The sequence below is a fragment of the Pleurodeles waltl genome, chromosome 9 (assembly GCF_031143425.1).
Source record: "Pleurodeles waltl isolate 20211129_DDA chromosome 9, aPleWal1.hap1.20221129, whole genome shotgun sequence".
In the NCBI taxonomy this organism is placed as follows: domain Eukaryota; kingdom Metazoa; phylum Chordata; class Amphibia; order Caudata; family Salamandridae; genus Pleurodeles; species Pleurodeles waltl.
Genome location: NC_090448.1, coordinates 448,880,236 through 448,904,616, shown reverse-complemented (window position 1 = coordinate 448,904,616; position 24,381 = coordinate 448,880,236).

The following is a 24,381-nucleotide window of genomic DNA, read 5'->3' as shown; positions in this document are numbered from 1 at the left end:
CACATTTGCGTCATTTTTTGACGCAAAAGCGGTGCAAACTTTGCAAAATACAATTGTATTTTGTACGTTTGTGCAGTTTTTGCGTCAAAAAGCGGTGCAAAAAAAAGTATAAATATGTGCCTAAATCGCTGTGTAGAGACATGCAGTGGGCCCTCACCTCCACCCCCACAGTTCACATCTTGGGAGGAGAAGGTCCTGGAGATACTTCATCCAGCTGGAATACCTGGGGGACTGGAGTATGGTAAGTACCCACTACAGTCATGCTACACATTTGTCCTGTCCTGAATGCCTCTTCACAACCCAAATACTCCCCATTTAGCTAAATGTCCTGCTATCCCTCTCACCTATTCACCTAATGCCACTCTCCTGCATGCCATACCTCCACTCACCCCAATGGCACATAAACTACTGGCCAATCATATAACTACAAGTTCCAGATTGCACTAAGCCATCATTGTGAAAACCTGGAATGTGCACAACATATCACATGTAATTCATGTACATCTAAAGTACTAGCAACACCATCTAGATGGTACTGGTGAGGACCAGTACATGGCAATGACAGCAATGTAAAGGGACACTCACAATAGCACCCACATGAAAATGCATCTACAGCTCATTGACCATTCCAAGTGGCCACAGATCCAATATCCAAACTTAGAAATAGACTCACCTGGGTTGGAAAGTAACATGGCAGATTCAATGCACATGCACAACATCCTGATACTAGACTATTACCTTTAGATCCTCACTGTTAGAAATGGTACTGTGTTCCCACTAGGACACCATTGTGCATTGTACAGCTAACATGTGTGATATCTAGCAAATCGACCATTCACAAGGTAACAGAGCTGAACAGTCATATCAAACATCAGACTAAACCAGAACCCATCTGCAGTGCAAACTGTACCAAAATTGTATGACAGGTCCCAACATGGATAATGGAAACCAAGTCACTGAGTAGTGTGTACAGCTGTCAATGTCACTGCAGGGAATCAAGTTAAGCCACTGTCTACATCGCACAATTTTTTTTACCAAACACACAATCTCACCTGGACTCTGTGTCTCACTTTCTCCACGGGTAACCCTGCCATAGCCACCACGGAGAGGATACCAAAGACTGCCAGTCCCCCTCAGGATGATGTACCCAGTGTGCACAACATGTCAGGATGTCTGGACAGGGACGATCAAGCTGGCCTATCTGGGACATCTGGTCAGTTAATGAGTCCCAGCCTTACCCTGCCCACATCAACCCCTCCTACCTCTGGGACATCCACATAACAGCTAAACGATTTCCCCTAAACCTGTGTCCTAAGGACTGCTCAATCAATTGTGTGCCTCAAAGTACAGTAACCTGAGTCGAACCTTGACACCCCAGGCAATGATGGTCCTGCGAACACTGGGAGTGGGCACATCGTGTCAGGGGCACAAGCACCTGAGGGTAGGGTGCGTGGGAGGGAATCTGTGGGCCAGAGGAGAGGCCTCTAAGGCACTCCACTAACCAGAAAACCATCTCCCAAGTCCTGGGAGCATACCAATCTCCCCAGGATGAGCCAAATATTTACCATGCTGGGGGTAAAACAAAGTCTGCAGAGGGAATACCACCAGGAAGTCAGGCAGCAGTGGCAGGCTCATAGACCTTCATTATCACATTGGTGGTAAATCCCACTTACCGACATGCCTACAGCCGCCAACATAATGCCGTGGAGGCAGATAACCGCCAACCATATTATGACACACACATAGCAATCTGTTACTATACAGCCACACACACAAGTCTACCAGCCCAAAGGTCATTGATAAACTGGCGGCATCCAAACGCACACCTTTACGCCAACAGAACTACGCCCATTACATTATGACCCACAAATCACTGCGGAAAACATTCAATGGCAGTAAACCATTGCCAGTACATACCGCCACACTCAAAATACACACACACATACAAAACTACACCAGATTGGACAATTCAAACTACACACACCCACACACCCACACCACTATAAAAATAAAACACACACACTACCCACAACCCTTTACGGCTACAAGCCATTGCCACCAGAGAGAGACAGCAAGAGCACCCACACAACCAGAGCCACATACCACCATAACCTATGCATCATCCACGCACCTTACATTACACACCCCAACAATTCACCTCACACACCGTCACCCACACCACTGACACTACACCCATGGCACCACAATGACAACGCAGGTTCTCAGAGGAGGAGCTAAGGTTCATGGTGGAGGAAATCACCCGAGTAGAGCCACAACTATATGGATCACAGGTGCAGCAGGCATTCATTGCTAGGAAGATGGAGCTCTGGCGGAGAATCGTGGACAGGGTCAACACCGTGTGACAGCACCCAACGAACAAGGGATGACATCAGGAAGAGGTGGAATGACCTACCGGGGAAGGTGTGTTCCGTAGCAGCAAGACATCAGCTCGTAGTACAGAGGACTGGTGGTGGACCCCCACCTCCTCCCCCACAACTTACAACATGGGAGGAGCAAGTCTTGGTAATCATGCATCCTGAGGGCCTGGCAGGAGTAGGAGGAGGACTGGATTCTGGTAAGTCAACTCTCTATTACTATCACCCCCCCTACCTGCATGCCATCACCCTCCTTCCTACAGCTGGTGCTGCCTCCTTGGCCTTCCATCCTGCAGCTGGTGCTGCCTCTTTGCCCTTCTGTCCTGCTGCTGGTGCTGCCTCCTTGCCCTTCTGTCCTGCTGCTGGGGCTGCCTCCTTGCCCTTCTGTCCTGCACCTGGGGCTGACTCCTTGCCCTCCCTCAACACACTTGGGGCTGGCACCCTGTCTGTCTGCCTGGCTGGTGGCCGGGATCCTTTCCCGTCTGGAGTAGTTGGGGACACTACTGTGCCTGTGGAGTGGGTGACTGAGGTGCTTGCCTGGGTTTTGACTGCCCTGCCATGAGGGACAGGATGAGTGGTAGGGAAGAGGTCAGTGGTGGAGAGGAAAAGCTTCTTAGGGACATTAGGGTGGGAAGAGGGAGATGGTTTGGGAGTGGTGGTAGGAGGTGTCTGCTGTGTTTGGTTGCAGGTGCCTAGGCTGGGTGCTTTTGTGAGGCGAATGGCTGTTGGGTGTCTGAGTGCTTGCGTTTGTGTACTTTGAGAGGAGGGGGCACCGACACAGTGGGAGAGGACACATGGGATGTGTGCATGGATGCAGGTATGGTGACTGCTAGTGAGGGGTGTGTGCTGTTAGGTGTGCTGGTGATGGGGTAGTGGATGAGGATGTAGTACATGTAGGTGTGAGTGGAGACGAAACTGGGAGGCAGGTGGACGAGGAGGAGGAGGGGGCCACAGTGGAGGCAGTGCATGTTGGTATGCCTGGTTCTGGATGGTGTTTGTGTGAGTGCCTGTTGGATGCAGTGTGGTGCTTGTGTTTGCTACATCCACTCTTGTGTGTTGATCTGGGTGCATGCTGGTCTGACTATGTGCTTGGGATAGGTTGGAGTTGAGGGGAATGGGATTGGGAAGAGGAAGTTGGAGGGTGGAAACAGGGACAATGGCTGACATAAGAGAGGAGGCTGGAGCCTGGATTGATCTATGTTGGGCCACCAAGCCAGTATGAATGCCCTCCAGGAATGCATTTGTCCGTTGCATTTGGGCTGCCAGCCCCTGGATGGCATTCACAATGGTTGACTGCCCAACAGAGATGGATCGCAGGAGGTCAATATCCTCCTCATTCAGGGCAGCAGGGCTAACTGGGAAAGGACATGAGGTGCCTGGGGCAAAGAAGATGCCTAACCTCCTGGGTAAGCGGGCACGGGAATTTAGCAAAGGGGCTTTTGGGAGGGTGGTGCTGGTACGGGGGTGTGGTGGCTGTACCTGTCTCTTGGGTGGTTCCAGAAGTGACTGCCACGACCAGGGAGCACACATCGGAGGAGGTATCCGTGTCCAAACTGTCCCCTCGCCCTTTGTCCCACTGGTGCCCTCACTGTCGGGGGATTCGGCCTCCTGGGTTCTGTGGGATGCAACTCCCTCCATCACCAGTGCCTCTGCTCCCCCCCAGATGATCATAATGCACACAAGGAAAGGGTGACAAAAAAAAGGGGGGGAAGACACAAAGGATACACGCACCATGCATAGTACTCACGGTGTACTCACCTGTTGGTCTGGAGGCCCATACAACATTTGGTACTTGGGTAAGACCCCATCCACCGGTCGCTCCTACTCCTCTGAGGTGAAGGCCCTTTCCCCAGTCACACGAGCCATGGTCAGTTCCAGACACAGGTCCCAGCAGCGCATGCAGTGTAGGTCCTCTCCTGTTGAAGGTCAGGTAACAAGTGAGAAAATAGATAGAAAATGGCAGTGATGTCCGCAGCAGTGCATACCGTCACTGCCGGCGTACATCACCATTGGCCACTGTACCCAATAGGGCCCAATGTTAACCAATGAGGAGTTGCACGGCGGCCCTCGACCACCTCCCGCAAAGGTGCACAACATCAGCGGAATTACCTCATTTCCACCTGTACATACAGGACAAGCGGACGCCATTTTGGGGGGACGTAGGCCATGGATCCTAACTGCGTCACAGTACACAAATGCACCATTTGGACATCTCCAACAAAATACTGTTACAATCACAACATGCATTGAACTGTAGTGGTTGGAATGTTGAGATAATGAACAGCTGCTCACTATTTTACCCCATAGTTTTCAACCGTTGCGGATGAATAGGAGATGGAGACATCCCCCCGTGTACAGACCCCTGGTGGACTTGGCAACAATGGAGGACAGGCACATTATCCTCACTTATAGACTTGACAGGGCCACAATCACGGAGCTGTGTACCCAATTGGAGCCTGAACTAATCTCTGCTATCCACCACCCCACCGGGATCCCCTCTCTGGTGCAAGTGCTATTAGTGCTCCATTTCCTGGCAACTGGATCCTTCTAAGTGACAGTGGGCTTGGCAGCAGGAATATCTCAGCCAATGTTCTCATTACTGCTGACCAGAGTGTTGTCTGTCCTGATTAAACACACGTGCAGCTACATCGTTTTCCCCCAGGTGGAGGATTTGGCCACAGTGAAAGCCGATTTCTATGCAATGGGACATATTTCCAACATTATTGGGGCTATTGATGGAACACATATTGCATTTGTCCCCTTCCGGCGAAATGAACACGTGTTCAAAAATCGAAAGAGCTTTCACTCCATGAATGTGCAGATGGTGTGCCTGGCGGACTAGTACATCTCTCATGTCAATGCAGACTATTCTGGGTCTGTTCATGATGCCTTTATCCTGAGGAATAGCAGCATCCCAAATGTGATGGCTCAACTCCAGAGGTACTCACTCAGTATATGTTGGTGTATGGGTATGGGTATGGTTCATTTCTCACTGGAGTTTCAGGGACTATGAGGGGTATGATACAGGTATAGACTCACTGTAGTAAGCCAATAGTTATGTTACAGGCTTGGTTATCTAGAGGAACTTGACTCTCTGGTCAGTCGCATACAGATTGAACACAGTGTGCATTAGAGGTTACCCTTTTATCTGTGATAGTTAGTCAATATGAATTTGGCTACCCATGAAGTGTATGCTGTGGGATCAATGTTCCATATAGCAGAAGCTTGTTTCACCTACAGTGATTGTATGTATGATAGCATTAAAGATGCTTTATATTATGCTGAACTATGTTGCACTTAATTTCATAGCACTAATGCCAAATCCGTTTATAGTGCAATGTGTAAAAAAAGAAGCTAGGATGATGTAATCAATGTGGGCAGTTGAGATCTCATCAGTGATATCATAAATGATGTCATAGAACATGTCTTAAGTAATGTAATATGTGATGTCATAATCAGTGCGTGGCGGGGGCACAAGATATAGTTAGTTCTGCTAACTGGAAAATTTCTGTGTTTTTTTACTTTATAACATTAATGTTGTCACTGACATATTTACCTAACTATAACATCACTTTAACCTTTGTTGTTTTTAAATGAATTTCTAATGTTTTTTTTCAAACCAAAATAGATCTTTTTTCACACTTAACTATAATGTTACTTTGACCTTTGTTTTATTTCAGTGGATTTCTATGTCTTTGTAAGGTAAAGTAATGTTTTATTACCATACACAAAGTTAACCCTGCTACACACTACCTTTGACTGTGCACAACGGGGGGTTGGCCACAGGGCTTTGTCTGTGCTAGACCCTGTAGAGAACCCTGTGTAGGCTGCTAACCCCATGCAAATGCAGCCATTGGCATGTACAATATGGGGTTGGTCTTAGGCTACAGGGACCCTGTTCCCCATGGCAAAAACATACATATTAAGGGGAGGGGGCTGCATGGGCAATCTCCCCAACCCTCAAAAGGCCCTAGGGACTCCACCCCCAGGACAAAAAGCAATTAGACGTGGAAAGGGGTGGACATTCCCTCAAGCCTTCTTAGGCTTGGGGCCTCCACCCCTGGGGCCCAACTTTAAGGAGAGGGGGCATACAGCCTTCCCCACTGAGCCTAGATAGGCCTTAATAGGCCCCAGAAACCCCATCCCTGGGGTCAAATACAATAACAAAGAAAAGGGTGTCTGCCCAGCCCCCTTCCCCTTACTTATTAGGCTCTTGGGGACCCTGTCACCGGTGGCCAAAGTCAATAAAAAAGATCATGGGGACTGCCTTATCTCACTCCCCAACCCTTATTAGTCCCCAAGAGCCCCATTCCGTGGGGCCATATTGTAATAAAAAGGGAAGGGGGTCCAAACTGCCCTACTCCCCAAGCCTTATTATGCCGTAAGGAGCATATCCCCAGGGCTTGGCTTTATGACATGCAGATATCCGGGGCCTACCTGGAACACCCAGCAACCAACATGTTAGGGGGATGCAGCAGGAGCCCCAGGGCCTCTGGGGCTCCAGCCGGGTTGCTGCATGGTGCGGGAGGTGGCATTGCTCCCACATGGGCAGAACAGTTGCTTTTGCATGCTGCCTCGGGGCAGGAGCAATTTGTGTTCTGTTTCCGTTCCCGGAACAGAACCCAAGTCGGCTCCTAGCCAGTGGGAAATATTTTTGAAAGCCACCAGCTTGAAGTAAAAATAGGGCCTCATTTACAGGGCCCGTGGCTCAGGACAGGCACTTGCTTGCCTCCCTGCGCCACCGGGAAAGGGAAAAAAGCCCTTTATCTACAAGATATGATGCATTTCTGTCCTCTTCCCCTGCGCTGGTGCACAAATTGCTACAATGCTCCAACGTAGGTACTCTTGCACTATGGTGCAGGGGTGCCTGCTTTGTGGGGGTGGTTATTTTTGTGCAGGAAGGGACAACTTCCTGCACAAAAACAATCATAAGAGGTGTTATCCTCTTCCAATGTGTGCTGCAGAATGCAGAACACAAAGAAAGAGGGAAAAAAGGGAAAGAAATAAAGCTATTTCTCCCTGTTGCATTACACTTATGCCACCCTTGACAAGATGTAGGAATCTGATGCATTCCCAGACTTGTAGATCTGGGAATGATTCAGATTCCTTCAGGTTCCATGGGTGTTGCATGGGAGCACCCCTAGCAACACCCAGGGAACACCCCTTTCATGCGTGAAAGGGGGTGTCTAAATTTACAAGGCCATGAAAAGCCACATAAGGTAACTATAACTCGTGCCCTCACCATGCACTGCTAATTAACCCACAAATTATGGCACTCGTGACATTTTTGATAACATCACTGACAATATCAATGTAATATTTGCAGTAACATTTTTGACAAAAAACTGCATGGCGAGGAAGCAAGTTATAGTTATGTTAGGGCTTGATTTATAGTTAGATGAGGTAGTGCTAACTATAACTGGTAAATTTCAATGGTTTTGTACATTTAAAATGTGAGCCTAACTATAATGTCCCTGTAACCTTTGTTTTCTTTAGTGAATTTCTATGTTTTTTATTCTATTCCAAACTATAACATACCTGTAACCTTTCTTTTATTTCAATATATATATATATATATATATATATATATATATATATATGTATGCATGTATATATATATATATATATATATATATATATATATATATATGTATATAGGTTACAAGGACTTTATAGTTAGGTTCTGAATTTACTCGCACAAAACCATAGACATTCAGCACTTATAGTTATAGCTATTTCAAGTAAATATAACTTGTGCACTAAGGTAACTATAACTTGCGCCCCTGCCATGTACAGTTTTCTCTTCAATAATTTGACTGCTAATGTTCCATTGATATTTCTAATTGTGTTATAAAAGTTGTAATGATTGTTGTAATATCTAGACTAACTAGCAGTTCATGGTGAGAGCACAGGTTATAGCTACCTTTGTTCTCAAGTTAAAGATACTTGAAATAACTATAACTATAACTGCTGAATGTCCATGGTTTGGGTGAATAAATTCAGAACCTGGCCAGGCTGCCTTGGTGAGGTGTGAAGTGGTCTAGGCTGAAGACAAAGGAAGTACCTGGGGGAGGAGATCTCCCTCAGCAGATGGCGAAACAGGATGGGGGAGAGCAGCCAAACTGGTCTTCAAAGGAAGGAAAGACATTTGGAGCAGCTCAAGACCTCCCCCGTTTCCTGCAAACCCAGACAGCCAGGTACCCCCATGATTACATTAGGAGAGGGCTGGAGAGGGTGTGTTAAGGGAACTTAGCCAGACCTAACCTCCAAAATTCAGATTCTGCCATTTTTAATTTTTAAAGAATATTGTTCCCTGGGATTGATTTTTGCCACACTTCCCCGGAAGTGGTCATTCAAGAGGGTGGTGGCCTGCCTGTGATTAGACAATTGGCCCACCCTGCTTTCCACACCAAGAGCAAGGATAAATATGGCAGAGCTGCAGCCACACCTCAGATCCCTACAAGGAACAACAATAGAAGAAGAAGGACTGCCCTAATGGACCCCTGACATGCACCTGGACACTGCACTCTGAAGGACTGCACCAGCTGCACATTTGGGCTTCACCACTAAAAGGACTGTGCCTGTCTTCAATTGGTTCAAAAAGGGACTCCCTGTTTGCTACAGGTGGAAAATAGCTAACCAGAGTCCCCACACCTAAACCCAAAGGAACTGACCAACTGACCAGTGGCTAGAGGTCATTTTTGGATTTGAACCAGGTGCATTCTGGGAATTGGAGTCCAAACCCTCAAGAACAATTCAGAGCTTCTGGAACCTTGGGGTAAGTTGGGGACTCTTAAAGGACGTTGGAGAAGTTTGGACCGAACCAACGTTGTGAGTCAAGCCAGCTTACCTCAACCACGACCCAGCCTGACTTGCAGTTTTGTTCCACTGAAAAGCTCCAGAGCTCCAGACCTCCAGGATTTCACCCAGAGCTCCTAGAAAGACAATTGGAGGACGTTGACTCAAAATTTGCTTGCTGTGAAGGGTCGTTCAATGTTGGAGAGAAAAAGCGCCAAAAAAGTGACAAAGTTCAAACGTAAAAAGTTGACTAAGATTTCCCGCACACTGTACCCGAGGAGGGCTCCAGGGACTTTAGTTCCAAATTCAAGTTTGGTCCGGATGCAAATTTCCATCCTAAAAAATCATCTAAATCTGAAGGTAGAATTCTTCACTGAGGTCTCCTGCAACACGAATCTGAATTGGACTCCAGGGAGGTCAGATCAGATTGATAACTTCGTCCTGCTGAAGAAAATCTTGAAGAAAAGGACTAAGGGCCTTATTATGACTTTGGCGGTCTTTTTGGAAGACCACCACAGTGGCTGCCACCAAAGACCACCCTGTTCGTAGTAATCTGACCTCTGTATTAAGAGTCACACTGCGAAGACCGCCAAAAAACAGGCAACTTTCCAACACCACCAGGACAATGGAGTGCGGGAAAGAGGTGGTCACACCAGAAGCACCACCAGCACAAAAAAAATCCACCCACCAGATTATGAGCCACAACTCACCACATCGTTTCTTTCACAGCTGAAAAGCATTGGCGATACGATCTGCCACAGTCAAAACTTACTACTGTCAGAACACAATACCACATGGGATAGTTCGAATACCCCACACCTGACACACATCCACACATCTGTCATACCTACTCACTGCACTATATAACACTCCACCAACACAACCCACAATTGTTTGCAACAGAAGTGCCATTCACATACACCGAGAGCAGGAAAAATGTGAGAGAAGGAACCTTTACACAATAGGCACACATACACATCTCACTCATCACACACCACGCAACTGCACAACCCACACAATACACATGTCACTAGAACACACAACCCACTGCAACTGTCCCACCCTCACAACATAGAACCCACACTTCACCAAGTACACAACGCTGCACCCTAACACTCACAATACCCCCATACACCATCTACGCCACCACTATCATGTCTCCATAACAACACCCATGATTCACTGACGATGAGTTGAGGGTCATGGTGGATTAAGTTGCCAGGGTAGAGCCACACCTGTTTGGAGCACAGGTCCAACAAACATCCATTGCCAGGAAAATGGACTTGTTGCAAAGGATAGTTGACAGGGTAAATTCAGTGGGAAGCCATCCACGAAAAAGGGAGGACATCTGAAGAGATGGAACCACCTATGGAGGAAGGTGCATTCCATGGCATCATGTCACTAAGGCCCTTATTTGTACTTTTTTCGCGCCACATTTGCGTCATTTTTTGACGCAAAAGCGGTGCAAACTTTGCAAAATACAATTGTATTTTGTACGTTTGTGCAGTTTTTGCGTCAAAAAGCGGTGCAAAAAAAAGTATAAATATGTGCCTAAATCGCTGTGTAGAGACATGCAGTGGGCCCTCACCTCCACCCCCACAGTTCACATCTTGGGAGGAGAAGGTCCTGGAGATACTTCATCCAGCTGGAATACCTGGGGGACTGGAGTATGGTAAGTACCCACTACAGTCATGCTACACATTTGTCCTGTCCTGAATGCCTCTTCACAACCCAAATACTCCCCATTTAGCTAAATGTCCTGCTATCCCTCTCACCTATTCACCTAATGCCACTCTCCTGCATGCCATACCTCCACTCACCCCAATGGCACATAAACTACTGGCCAATCATATAACTACAAGTTCCAGATTGCACTAAGCCATCATTGTGAAAACCTGGAATGTGCACAACATATCACATGTAATTCATGTACATCTAAAGTACTAGCAACACCATCTAGATGGTACTGGTGAGGACCAGTACATGGCAATGACAGCAATGTAAAGGGACACTCACAATAGCACCCACATGAAAATGCATCTACAGCTCATTGACCATTCCAAGTGGCCACAGATCCAATATCCAAACTTAGAAATAGACTCACCTGGGTTGGAAAGTAACATGGCAGATTCAATGCACATGCACAACATCCTGATACTAGACTATTACCTTTAGATCCTCACTGTTAGAAATGGTACTGTGTTCCCACTAGGACACCATTGTGCATTGTACAGCTAACATGTGTGATATCTAGCAAATCGACCATTCACAAGGTAACAGAGCTGAACAGTCATATCAAACATCAGACTAAACCAGAACCCATCTGCAGTGCAAACTGTACCAAAATTGTATGACAGGTCCCAACATGGATAATGGAAACCAAGTCACTGAGTAGTGTGTACAGCTGTCAATGTCACTGCAGGGAATCAAGTTAAGCCACTGTCTACATCGCACAATTTTTTTTACCAAACACACAATCTCACCTGGACTCTGTGTCTCACTTTCTCCACGGGTAACCCTGCCATAGCCACCACGGAGAGGATACCAAAGACTGCCAGTCCCCCTCAGGATGATGTACCCAGTGTACACAACATGTCAGGATGTCTGGACAGGGACGATCAAGCTGGCCTATCTGGGACACCTGGTCAGTTAATGAGTCCCAGCCTTACCCTGCCCACATCAACCCCTCCTACCTCTGGGACATCCACATAACAGCCAAACGATTTCCCCTAAACCTGTGTCCTAAGGACTGCTCAATCAATTGTGTGCCTCAAAGTACAGTAACCTGAGTCGAACCTTGACACCCCAGGCAATGATGGTCCTGCGAACACTGGGAGTGGGCACATCGTGTCAGGGGCACAAGCACCTGAGGGTAGGGTGCGTGGGAGGGAATCTGTGGGCCAGAGGAGAGGCCTCTAAGGCACTCCACTAACCAGAAAACCATCTCCCAAGTCCTGGGAGCATACCAATCTCCCCAGGATGAGCCAAATATTTACCATGCTGGGGGTAAAACAAAGTCTGCAGAGGGAATACCACCAGGAAGTCAGGCAGCAGTGGCAGGCTCATAGACCTTCATTATCACATTGGTGGTAAATCCCACTTACTGACATGCCTACAGCCGCCAACATAATGCCGTGGAGGCAGATAACCGCCAACCATATTATGACACACACATAGCAATCTGTTACTATACAGCCACACACACAAGTCTACCAGCCCAAAGGTCATTGATAAACTGGCGGCATCCAAACGCACACCTTTATGCCAACAGAACTACGCCCATTACATTATGACCCACAAATCACTGCGGAAAACATTCAATGGCAGTAAACCATTGCCAGTACATACCGCCACACTCAAAATACACACACACATACAAAACTACACCAGATTGGACAATTCAAACTACACACACCCACACACCCACACCACTATAAAAATAAAACACACACACTACCCACAACCCTTTACGGCTACAAGCCATTGCCACCAGAGAGAGACAGCAAGAGCACCCACACAACCAGAGCCACATACCACCATAACCTATGCATCATCCACGCACCTTACATTACACACCCCAACAATTCACCTCACACACCGTCACCCACACCACTGACACTACACCCATGGCACCACAATGACAACGCAGGTTCTCAGAGGAGGAGCTAAGGTTCATGGTGGAGGAAATCACCAGAGTAGAGCCACAACTATATGGATCACAGGTGCAGCAGGCATTCATTGCTAGGAAGATGGAGCTCTGGCGGAGAATCGTGGACAGGGTCAACACCGTGTGACAGCACCCAACGAACAAGGGATGACATCAGGAAGAGATGGAATGACCTACCGGGGAAGGTGTGTTCCGTAGCAGCAAGACATCAGCTCGTAGTACAGAGGACTGGTGGTGGACCCCCACCTCCTCCCCCACAACTTACAACATGGGAGGAGCAAGTCTTGGTAATCATGCATCCTGAGGGCCTGGCAGGAGTAGGAGGAGGACTGGATTCTGGTAAGTCAACTCTCTATTACTATCACCCCCCCTACCTGCATGCCATCACCCTCCTTCCTACAGCTGGTGCTGCCTCCTTGGCCTTCCATCCTGCAGCTGGTGCTGCCTCTTTGCCCTTCTGTCCTGCTGCTGGTGCTGCCTCCTTGCCCTTCTGTCCTGCTGCTGGGGCTGCCTCCTTGCCCTTCTGTCCTGCACCTGGGGCTGACTCCTTGCCCTCCCTCAACACACTTGGGGCTGGCACCCTGTCTGTCTGCCTGGCTGGTGGCTGGGATCCTTTCCCGTCTGGAGTAGTTGGGGACACTACTGTGCCTGTGGAGTGGGTGGCTGAGGTGCTTGCCTGGGTTTTGACTGCCCTGCCATGAGGGACAGGATGAGTGGTAGGGAAGAGGTCAGTGGTGGAGAGGAAAAGCTTCTTAGGGACATTAGGGTGGGAAGAGGGAGATGGTTTGGGAGTGGTGGTAGGAGGTGTCTGCTGTGTTTGGTTGCAGGTGCCTAGGCTGGGTGCTTTTGTGAGGCGAATGGCTGTTGGGTGTCTGAGTGCTTGCGTTTGTGTACTTTGAGAGGAGGGGGCACCGACACAGTGGGAGAGGACACATGGGATGTGTGCATGGATGCAGGTATGGTGACTGCTAGTGAGGGGTGTGTGCTGTTAGGTGTGCTGGTGATGGGGGTAGTGGATGAGGATGTAGTACATGTAGGTGTGAGTGGAGACGAAACTGGGAGGCAGGTGGACGAGGAGGAGGAGGGGGCCACAGTGGAGGCAGTGCATGTTGGTATGCCTGGTTCTGGATGGTGTTTGTGTGAGTGCCTGTTGGATGAAGTGTGGTGCTTGTGTTTGCTACATCCACTCTTGTGTGTTGATCTGGGTGCATGCTGGTCTGACTATGTGCTTGGGATAGGTTGGAGTTGAGGGGAATGGGATTGGGAAGAGGAAGTTGGAGGGTGGAAACAGGGACAATGGCTGACATAAGAGAGGAGGCTGGAGCCTGGATTGATCTATGTTGGGCCACCAAGCCAGTATGAATGCCCTCCAGGAATGCATTTGTCCGTTGCATTTGGGCTGCCAGCCCCTGGATGGCATTCACAATGGTTGACTGCCCAACAGAGATGGATCGCAGGAGGTCAATATCCTCCTCATTCAGGGCAGCAGGGCTAACTGGGAAAGGACATGAGGTGCCTGGGGCAAAGAAGATGCCTAACCTCCTGGGTAAGCGGGCACGGGAATTTAGCAAAGGGGCTTTTGGGAGGGTGGTGCTGGTACGGGGGTGTGGTGGCTGTACCTGTCTCTTGGGTGGTTCCAGAAGTGACTGCCACGACCAGGGAGCACACATCGGAGGAGGTATCCGTGTCCAAACTGTCCCCTCGCCCTTTGTCCCACTGGTGCCCTCACTGTCGGGGGATTCGGCCTCCTGGGTTCTGTGGGATGCAACTCCCTCCATCACCAGTGCCTCTGCTCCCCCCCAGATGATCATAATGCACACAAGGAAAGGGTGACAAAAAAAAGGGGGGGAAGACACAAAGGATACACGCACCATGCATAGTACTCACGGTGTACTCACCTGTTGGTCTGGAGGCCCATACAACATTTGGTACTTGGGTAAGACCCCATCCACCGGTCGCTCCTACTCCTCTGAGGTGAAGGCCCTTTCCCCAGTCACACGAGCCATGGTCAGTTCCAGACACAGGTCCCAGCAGCGCATGCAGTGTAGGTCCTCTCCTGTTGAAGGTCAGGTAACAAGTGAGAAAATAGATAGAAAATGGCAGTGATGTCCGCAGCAGTGCATACCGTCACTGCCGGCGTACATCACCATTGGCCACTGTACCCAATAGGGCCCAATGTTAACCAATGAGGAGTTGCACGGCGGCCCTCGACCACCTCCCGCAAAGGTGCACAACATCAGCGGAATTACCTCATTTCCACCTGTACATACAGGACAAGCGGACGCCATTTTGGGGGGACGTAGGCCATGGATCCTAACTGCGTCACAGTACACAAATGCACCATTTGGACATCTCCAACAAAATACTGTTACAATCACAACATGCATTGAACTGTAGTGGTTGGAATGTTGAGATAATGAACAGCTGCTCACTATTTTACCCCATAGTTTTCAACCGTTGCGGATGAATAGGAGATGGAGACATCCCCCCGTGTACAGACCCCTGGTGGACTTGGCAACAATGGAGGACAGGCACATTATCCTCACTTATAGACTTGACAGGGCCACAATCACGGAGCTGTGTACCCAATTGGAGCCTGAACTAATCTCTGCTATCCACCACCCCACCGGGATCCCCCCTCTGGTGCAAGTGCTATTAGTGCTCCATTTCCTGGCAACTGGATCCTTCTAAGTGACAGTGGGCTTGGCAGCAGGAATATCTCAGCCAATGTTCTCATTACTGCTGACCAGAGTGTTGTCTGTCCTGATTAAACACACGTGCAGCTACATCGTTTTCCCCCAGGTGGAGGATTTGGCCACAGTGAAAGCCGATTTCTATGCAATGGGACATATTTCCAACATTATTGGGGCTATTGATGGAACACATATTGCATTTGTCCCCTTCCGGCGAAATGAACACGTGTTCAAAAATCGAAAGAGCTTTCACTCCATGAATGTGCAGATGGTGTGCCTGGCGGACTAGTACATCTCTCATGTCAATGCAGACTATTCTGGGTCTGTTCATGATGCCTTTATCCTGAGGAATAGCAGCATCCCAAATGTGATGGCTCAACTCCAGAGGTACTCACTCAGTATATGTTGGTGTATGGGTATGGTGTGGGCCCTAAGGGTTAGTATGTGGCACACAGTTGTCCCTCGATATTTGCAGGTGACTCTGGTTACCCCAACCTCTCATGGCTACTGACCGCTGTGAGGAATCCAGGGGCAGTGGAACTTTACAATTAGGCACATGGGCGAACAAGAAGAATTATAGAGAGGACCTTTGTCCTTCTGAAGGTCAGGTTTCGTTGCCTCCATCTAACAGGTGAATCTCTGTGCTACTCAACCAAGAAAGTGTACCAGATCATCGTGCCATGCTGTATGTTGCACAACCTTGCCTTGCATCGCCAGGTGCCTTTTCTGCAGGAGGAGGCTGGAGATGGCCGTGTGGCAGCAGTGGACCCTGAGGAGAGTGAAGAGGAGGAGGCAGAGGATGAGGACAACAGAAGTGCAATTATTAGTTAATACTTCCAATGACACACAGGTAAGACAGTGTAACTTCACATTTAATTGACAGTTTTGTGTTTGAGATTGTCACTGGCAGGCTGTTTTTCCCACTTCTATGGCCACTCACTGTACCCTTTGGCATCTCTATTTGCAGATGTTGGTGCCCCACTATCGCTCCTGGTGTGCTGACTGCAACCAACTACAGGTCTTTCCTATGTATATATTACTGTACAGTTGAATTGCAATGTTTAAACCTTGATAAACGAATACATACTTAAATCATTTGACATACACCATACTTGTATTTTTTCACAGGGTGTTTATTTAAGTGCTAAGAAGTAGAGGGGGTAGTGGAATGTGCTGGAGTGATGATGCAGGAAAGTTCAGGATAGAGTCCAGTCTATTTGTATCAGAGGTACATTGTCCAAGGGGGCCTAGGAAGGGGAGCAATGGTAGTTCAAGGTGGACAGGGTAACAGAGTGGGACACATTGGTGACAACCAGAAGAGTCTTATTTCCTGGCAGGGGTCTTGGCAATAGTCTCTGGCTTCTGCCTGGATCACAGGGAACGTTTGTGGGGTGGTTCTCCTTCTGCTGGGGGAGGGGTGCTGGTGGCCTGTTGGTCCTGTGGCGGGGCCTCCCCTCCACTAGCAGCACCGGAGGCAGAGAGCTGTTCATTGGTTTGGCTAGTGTCAGGGTCCAGGTGGTGTGCCACTGCCTCCCTCATAGTTTTGGACATGTCTGCCAACACCTCTGCAATGGAGTGGTGTTGATGTCCTTCAAGCCCTCCCTGATCCCTGGAATGTTGGTATGCTCCCAGGATCGCGGTGAGTGCCTCCTGGAGTGTCGGTTCCCTGGGCCTGTCCTCCCCTTGTCGCACAGCAGTCCTCCCAGCTTCCCTGTTGTCCTGTGCCTCTGTCCCCTGAACTATGTGCCCACTGCCACTGACCCCAGGTCCCTGATCGTCCTGTGTTTGTGGGGTGGCCTGGGGTCCCTGTAGTGGTGGACACACTGCTGATTGATGTGTCCTGGGGACAGAGGTATGGGCCCGCTGGGTAGGTACTGTGGTGGTGTTCCCTGAGGGGGGAGGCTCTGTGGTGGTGTGAGACTGTGCCTAAGTAACCGACTGTCCGGAGATCCCTGATGGGCCAGGTTGGTCATCCAGATCCAGGTGACCAGAGCTGTTGTCATCACTGTGGGCTTCTCTGTGGGGAACTGGATGTTGCTGGCACCTCTTCTCCGGTGACATTGGCTGGGATACCTGTGGGGTTGTAATTGCAGTGTTATTGTTTCTGCATGTGACATATTGTGCATGGGTGTGTTGCTCTCAACGGTTGTTGTTGCCCTGGCAGATTTGCCTCTGTGTGAGTTGTTATTTGGTGGGCTAGGTGATTCTCTCCAGTTTGCATGCAGTGGTGATAGGTGTCCATGCAGGTCTGTGAGGGGTGTCCATGCATTGGTGTTGCATGCAGGGCTTGGTATTGAGATGAGTGAGTTGTGATGGTGGCATATGTGCGAGGTGGTGGAGTGATGGGAGTGAGGGTAAGGGTGGGCAACCACAGGCAGTAGAGACACTGGGCCTGGTGCAGGGACTCAGTCGGAGCCCCCACCACCAATCATGGAGGTGCAGCTGTCTGAGGCTGCAGGGGAAGGGCTGGAGCCTCCCCCCACCCCTGCCAACACCGCCACCTGCACCCCCACCTGCACCGCCACCAGCACCACTGCCAGCAGCAGCAGCCCCAGTGGCCAGCCGTCCGAAGCTGCAGGGGATGGGCTGGAGCCTCCCCCCACCACTGCCAGCACTGCCACCGGCACCGCCACCAGCACCGCCACCAGCAGCAGCAGCCCCAGTGGGCAGCCGTCCGAGGCTGCAGAGGATGGGCCACCACTGCCAGCTCCACCAGCAGCACCACCAATACCACCACTGAGCAACTGTCACAGTGTGTAGTCCTGTCTCCATGGGCTGTTGTGCGGCCTGGCCCCAGCAAATCCTGTGGGTCTGACACCCAGCTGAGAGACTGTGACCTTGCACTCCCAAAGATCTGCATCACAGGGCACAATGTCCCTTCCAGAACCAGTGGCGAAACCACCCACTCACCCCATCCTCCACAGGATGAAGCTCATTGGGCACAATGCCCTCTCCAGAACCAGTGGAAGAAGCCATCCACTCACCCCATCCTCCACTGGATGAAGCTCACTGGGCACAATGCCCCCTCCAGAACCAGTGGAGAAGCCATTCACTTGAGAGACTGTGGCCTTGCACTTCCCAGGACCAAGCACAGGGCATGTTGCCCCCCCCAGAGGCAGTTCGCAAGTCACCCACTTGAGAGACTGTGGCCTTGCACTCCCCAGGACAAAGCACAGGGCATTTTGCCCTCTCCAGAGCCAGTGGGAAGTCACCCACTTGAGAGGCTGTGGCCTTGCACTCCCCAGGATCAAGCACAGGGCATGTTGCCTCCTCCAGGACCAGTGGCGTTGTACCATCTTCCGGCTGAGGAGCCCCACCCAATCCCTGTGACCCTGAGGTTCCTGGCTATTTTCGACCTGATGCCCCTGCAGTGTTCTCTCTGTGTTGTTGCAGGAGTGAGGTGGGGCCGTGGACTATGTGATGTGGCCCTGTGGCCCACAGACATTGAGGACTGGGCAGTGCCCCTACATTTGTAAATATATATATACTTGTTGATTTGGATGCACGTATTTATAGTATTTTGTCTTATCACACTCACTTTAATCGATTCCTGTTGTCCTTGCATTATTCCTGAAGGGTACGAGGTGCATATATAATGTTACTGCATCTGGTTCTGTGTATTGTGTTGGGGGTAGTGGTGTTGCCTGTTGCGTGTTGTGTCACTCTCTTTTTCCTCCTCCCTCCCCTGTCTGCTAGACAGCAGCACTCACCGTGGTTGTCTTCACCGGTGTTGGTGTTCGTAGTGGAACAGAAAGTTGAAGAGCATGTGTAACTCAGGCTCCGTTGCGGCGTGGTTCTTCCTTGAGTGTCCTGAGGTTAGTCGTTTCCCTTCTGTGCAGTGTTTCCGCCAGGCTTTTGATGTTGTTGGTACCGCCCCGGAAAAGGTGGCAGATTGGTGTCTCATAATAGAGTGGGCGGAACATTGTCTTCCGCCTGTCTGTAGGTGGTTACCGCCGTGGTGCCTGTTGATTTCACCCTGGCGGTTGGTGTGTTAAAGTGGCTGTCTGTCTGAGAGGTTTCCGTCGTGGTTATAATTTCATATTTATTACCAATGGCCTGCTGGCCTTATTTCCGCCGCTTTATCACCGACTGCCAGGGTTGTAATGAGGGCATTAATGCCATCATGGCTTCCATTGCAGGTATACTGAGGCTCATCAACACCACCCTCATTGATCTCTCCAGACAGCATCAGGCCCCTACCACTAGCACCCTAACATCTGGCCCATCTACATCTGCGGCAGCTAGTGGAATGGAGGCCCTGCCAGGGGAACCAGAGGCCTCAGACACACCTCCTTAATCTACCCTGTTGACTGTTCTGAGAGAGAACTCCATTTTCCCATGGACACAGGACCTGTGCAACCAACTGCTGTAGCAGGTACCCTGATGAATCCACCTACCATGACCTTACTCATCACCTTTATGTTAATCTATGCACCTTTATTTTGACCATCACTATGATTATAAGCACAATAAATCACCACTGAACACAGGGTAATGGACATCAGAGGGAGGTACCCTCAGCAGGAGACACAGTACTGCAAAACTGTCACAGGTCAGATGGAAGTGAGTGTGAAATCAATAATAACACCAGGCTATAATCAGTATTCCAAACTGCAAATAGAGCATGACAGAGAGTACCATCATAGAAGGTATGGTGGCATACTAGGCACACTTACAGATAATAATAGTCATGGCCATGATAGAATACCTACCAAGCAGGGTCACCCTGATAGGAACTATACATCACCAGGTACAAGATCTTCACATTACCATAACATATCTACGTATGCACTTATACCATGAAACACACAAAGAACATCACTGAGGAACACAGTACTTAAACCATACACTAAATGAGGCCCCATAACTGTAGGCTTGTCACTTGCCTTTGTCGGTATAGAGTGATCTACAACTTAGACAGCAATGTCATATACAAACTCAGCTAGGTCCCAAATTCATCACTAGGGGCCAGATGTATGAAACTTTTTTGGACTTGCAAACGGTGTGAATCATAAAATTCGGCCGTTTGCGAATGCAAAAACGTGGTCTGCGATGCATGAAAGGCATTCGCAGACCAAAATTAAGAAATTGCAAAAATTGCGTTTTTTTGCATTGCGACCTGGTTTTGCGAGTTGCATTTTGCGATTCGGTATTTCCAGTAGGAAATTGCGAGGCGCAAATTGTGATTTGCAAAATCCAAGTCACAAATCGATGCATCAAATAATCGCAAATTTCGATTTTTCGCAGAATGGCATTTTGCACATGCAAAATACCACTAAGTGAAACCAGGTGGTAACCAGATGCAACCTATATAAAGAGGCCCAGAATGCCTCAGACTCTTTTCCACAATGGCTGCACTCTACATCATGGCGAGGAGAATGAGTATCTTGGCAGGTTTGAGGAGAGGGAGGAGGAGGCAGGAGTGCATTTTCAGAGTGTGCATTACACTTTTTAACCTGACAGAGGAGGAAATATTTGAAAGGTATAGGTTGAACTCTGCCATGATACTTGATCTGATAGCTGAGCTACAACCCATATTGCAGCGCAGAACACTAAGGACTCACAGCATACCCACCCATTTGCAGGTATTATGCTCCCTCCACCTACTCGCCTCAGGGAGCTGTCAAGGGGTCATAGCAGCAACTGGATGGATATCACAGAGTACCCTCTCTAGATTTTTCAATGCATTTATCAACTCCATGCTGAGCAAACTACACCAGCACATCAGATTCCCCCACACCCCACAGGATATACAGCAGACAAAAACAGATTTTTACCAGATAGCACAGTTCCCCCACGTCCTAGGTGCCATAGATGGGACACATGTTGCATCTGTCCACCATCAGCCACAGAGTATGTGTACCGCAACCATAAATACCATCATTCAATGAATATACAAGTTATTTGCAATGCCTCATACATCAATACTGATCTCGTGGCCAGGTGCCCAGGGAGCACACATGATTCGTACATCTTTCGCCATAGCGGCAGTCACACAAGACTGCTAGCTGGGGAGTTTGGAGAAGGATATCTACTAGGTATTGTCCCTCTATACAATGGCGCTTTGATGGCGTGCTGATGTCAGATGGCTCAGTTACTCATCCTACCCTCTGTCCCTTCCAGGAGACAGTGCCTACGCAGTGCACACCTACATGATGACGCCCTACCTCAATCCTGCAACACCTGCTGAACGGAGATACAATGCCGCACACAGGGCGACCCGCAACATGGTTTAGCGCATCTTTGGACTGCTGAAGAGTCGCTTCAGGTGCCTCCACAAAAATGGAGGGGCACTACAGTACAGCCCAGAGACCACATGTAGAATAGTGGCTACTTGTGCAATCTTGCACAATATAGCTACCACCAGGGGCATACCAGTAGAAATATGTGAATCTGAATCTGATGAGGATGATGATCCCATACCTCCCCTACAGCCAGCAGACAGGAGCAGTGCAGCAGAGGGAAGACAAAGGCGTGCTGACATCACACACAACCATTTCAGATGTAATTATGAAAAACACAAATGCACTGACAAATGTACCTGTAGTGAAGTAAATTTATTACCTTAATGTCAGGTAATGTTAGTCCAACGAATAGCAAAAGAATTCAGTTAAAAAAACTAGAAACAATAGAAGTTCAGAGTAATGCACTATTACTTCAAAGTGAACTCATTACCCCTCTAGCCGCTACAGTTACTTCTTGGGGCCACGCACACCACTCAGGTGCCCAGTTGCCTCACTGGCACCTCGATTGTCCGCCTCAGTGGCAGTGCTGTGCCTGGCACTGCGCCGTCTGGTATCCAATGCGGATACAGCTAGACTGCTGAGGCTGGAAGTGTCCTCTGTGTCCCCCAGTCCAAGCTCACTAGGTGTGGCTGACCCCTGTCCCATGATGTTGTCAATCACATTTGTGATTTGGACAAGTCCGTTAGCCACATCCCTGCTGCTGTGTGCTGCCTCCACCTGTGCAGCCACTGCACGACGTGCAATCAGTGAGGTTGAAGTAGCTAGACTGTTGACAGAGCGACAGAAGCCCCCGAACATGTTCATGAATCGTCGCTCCTGTCTGCGGTGGCTCACCCTGTCATGGCGCAGCTCCTGGCATAGTTCCCACACAGCAGAAGTGAGCTCTCTTGTGTCCTGCGATGCCTGCACCTGTCCCTCATGCAGCAGTTCTATGTTCGCATTCAGGCACTCAAGCTGGCGATGCAGGCCCCCCATGTTGGCGTTATGTTGCTGCATTTGTTTTTGTAAGCCAGTTATCCTTTTGTTCTGTAGGCTCTGCTGCTGCAACATAGCTGCTTCCAGACCACCAAAGAAGGAGGGACCCTCACCTGCCTCATTCACCTGTGCACCGACATTTGTTGCCATCATGCGGGGTTCTGTGGTCTGATGAAAACTGGCCTCCTGCATCTGGTTGCGCCTGCCAGTTGGGGATGTGTATAAGGCCCTTCCTGCTGCTCATCCGAATCCTGACTGAGCTCTGGCAGTGGCAGTGCCCTGGGCCTGCGTCGGAGTGGCGCAATGGTGAGAGACCCACTTGTGTTTGAGTCTGAGGCTGGGTGGGTGTCAGTCTCGCCTACGCTGGCACATGCTGTGGCTGCTAGGCCTAGCCCAACTACAACGACAATATGCAACATGTCAGTTATGTTTGTTGCAAGTAAGGGCACACAATGGTAATAAAGGTACAGGTATTTCTCTTCACTGTGTAGTGGGTGTTGTGTTCCTCTGGGTGTTGCTCTACTTACTTAGATTGTATGTACTACTTTCAGCTCTGGGTTGTGGACTGCCACTCCCATAATGCATTGTTGTGCTGCTTTTAAGATGTGGAATGGACTACTTCTCACATTGTTTTACATTACTTGCTAATTCCTAAGGGGCTTTTGTGCATGCACATATCGTGTTACAATTCAATATTGCACTTAGCTTGGCTGGTACTTGGTGTGCCGGAGTCACTGCTTCAGGGAGGAGTGTGGACTCCACTAGATCCTCTAATGGGGTGGATGGTGCTTCTGTGGGTGGACCGCATCCTGTGCCCCTGGTCTCCTGCAGTCTTCTTGCCACCCTCTCCTTTGCACGGTACCGCAGGTCATACCACCTCTTCGTAATTTTGTCGACCGAGCGCTGTGCCACTCCAGTAGCGCAGATCTTGGTTTGTATATCTGCCCAGAGTTTCCTTTTCTCACTCTCCGGCACCTGGAGTGAGCTTTTATCAAAAAGGTGGTCATGGCTCCTGACCAACTCCTCTGTCAGCACCTCCAGCTCTTGCTTGCTAAATTTGAGCTTCCTCTTTCTTTCTCCCTTCTCCTTTCCTTGGGCTGGGGTGTCCATCCTTGTTCAGGTGTGCTGCCTCCTTCAGAGTGTTGCTCAGTGTGGCTGGGCTGCTCTCCTCTAGATGCTGGTTTGGGTGTGGCACCTGAAACTGCCTGGGATGACTCACTTCCTGCTTGTGATGTCATCAGGCTCCTCCAGGTGTACTTTCTCGAAATTTCTCGCAATTTGCGATTTTCAATTACCGAATCGCAATTTGCGAAAATGCAAATTGCGATTCGGTAAATCGGCCTCGCAAACCGCAAATAACGATTTTTAAGAAATCGCTAATCCCGATTCGCAATTATGATACATGGTCTATTGTGACTCGGAAATAGCGATTTCTTAAAAATCGCTATTTGCGATTCGCAAGGCCATTTCTTCATACAGATGGCCCTAGGTACCTCACCCGTTGTGAAGCCACAGGGCATGATGCTAACAGCACACATGGGCCATGTACTACAACTGACATATAATATACCATTGCACATCCCCCACCCCCACTGGTACAAGGAAGGGATTAAGCAGTCACAACCCCA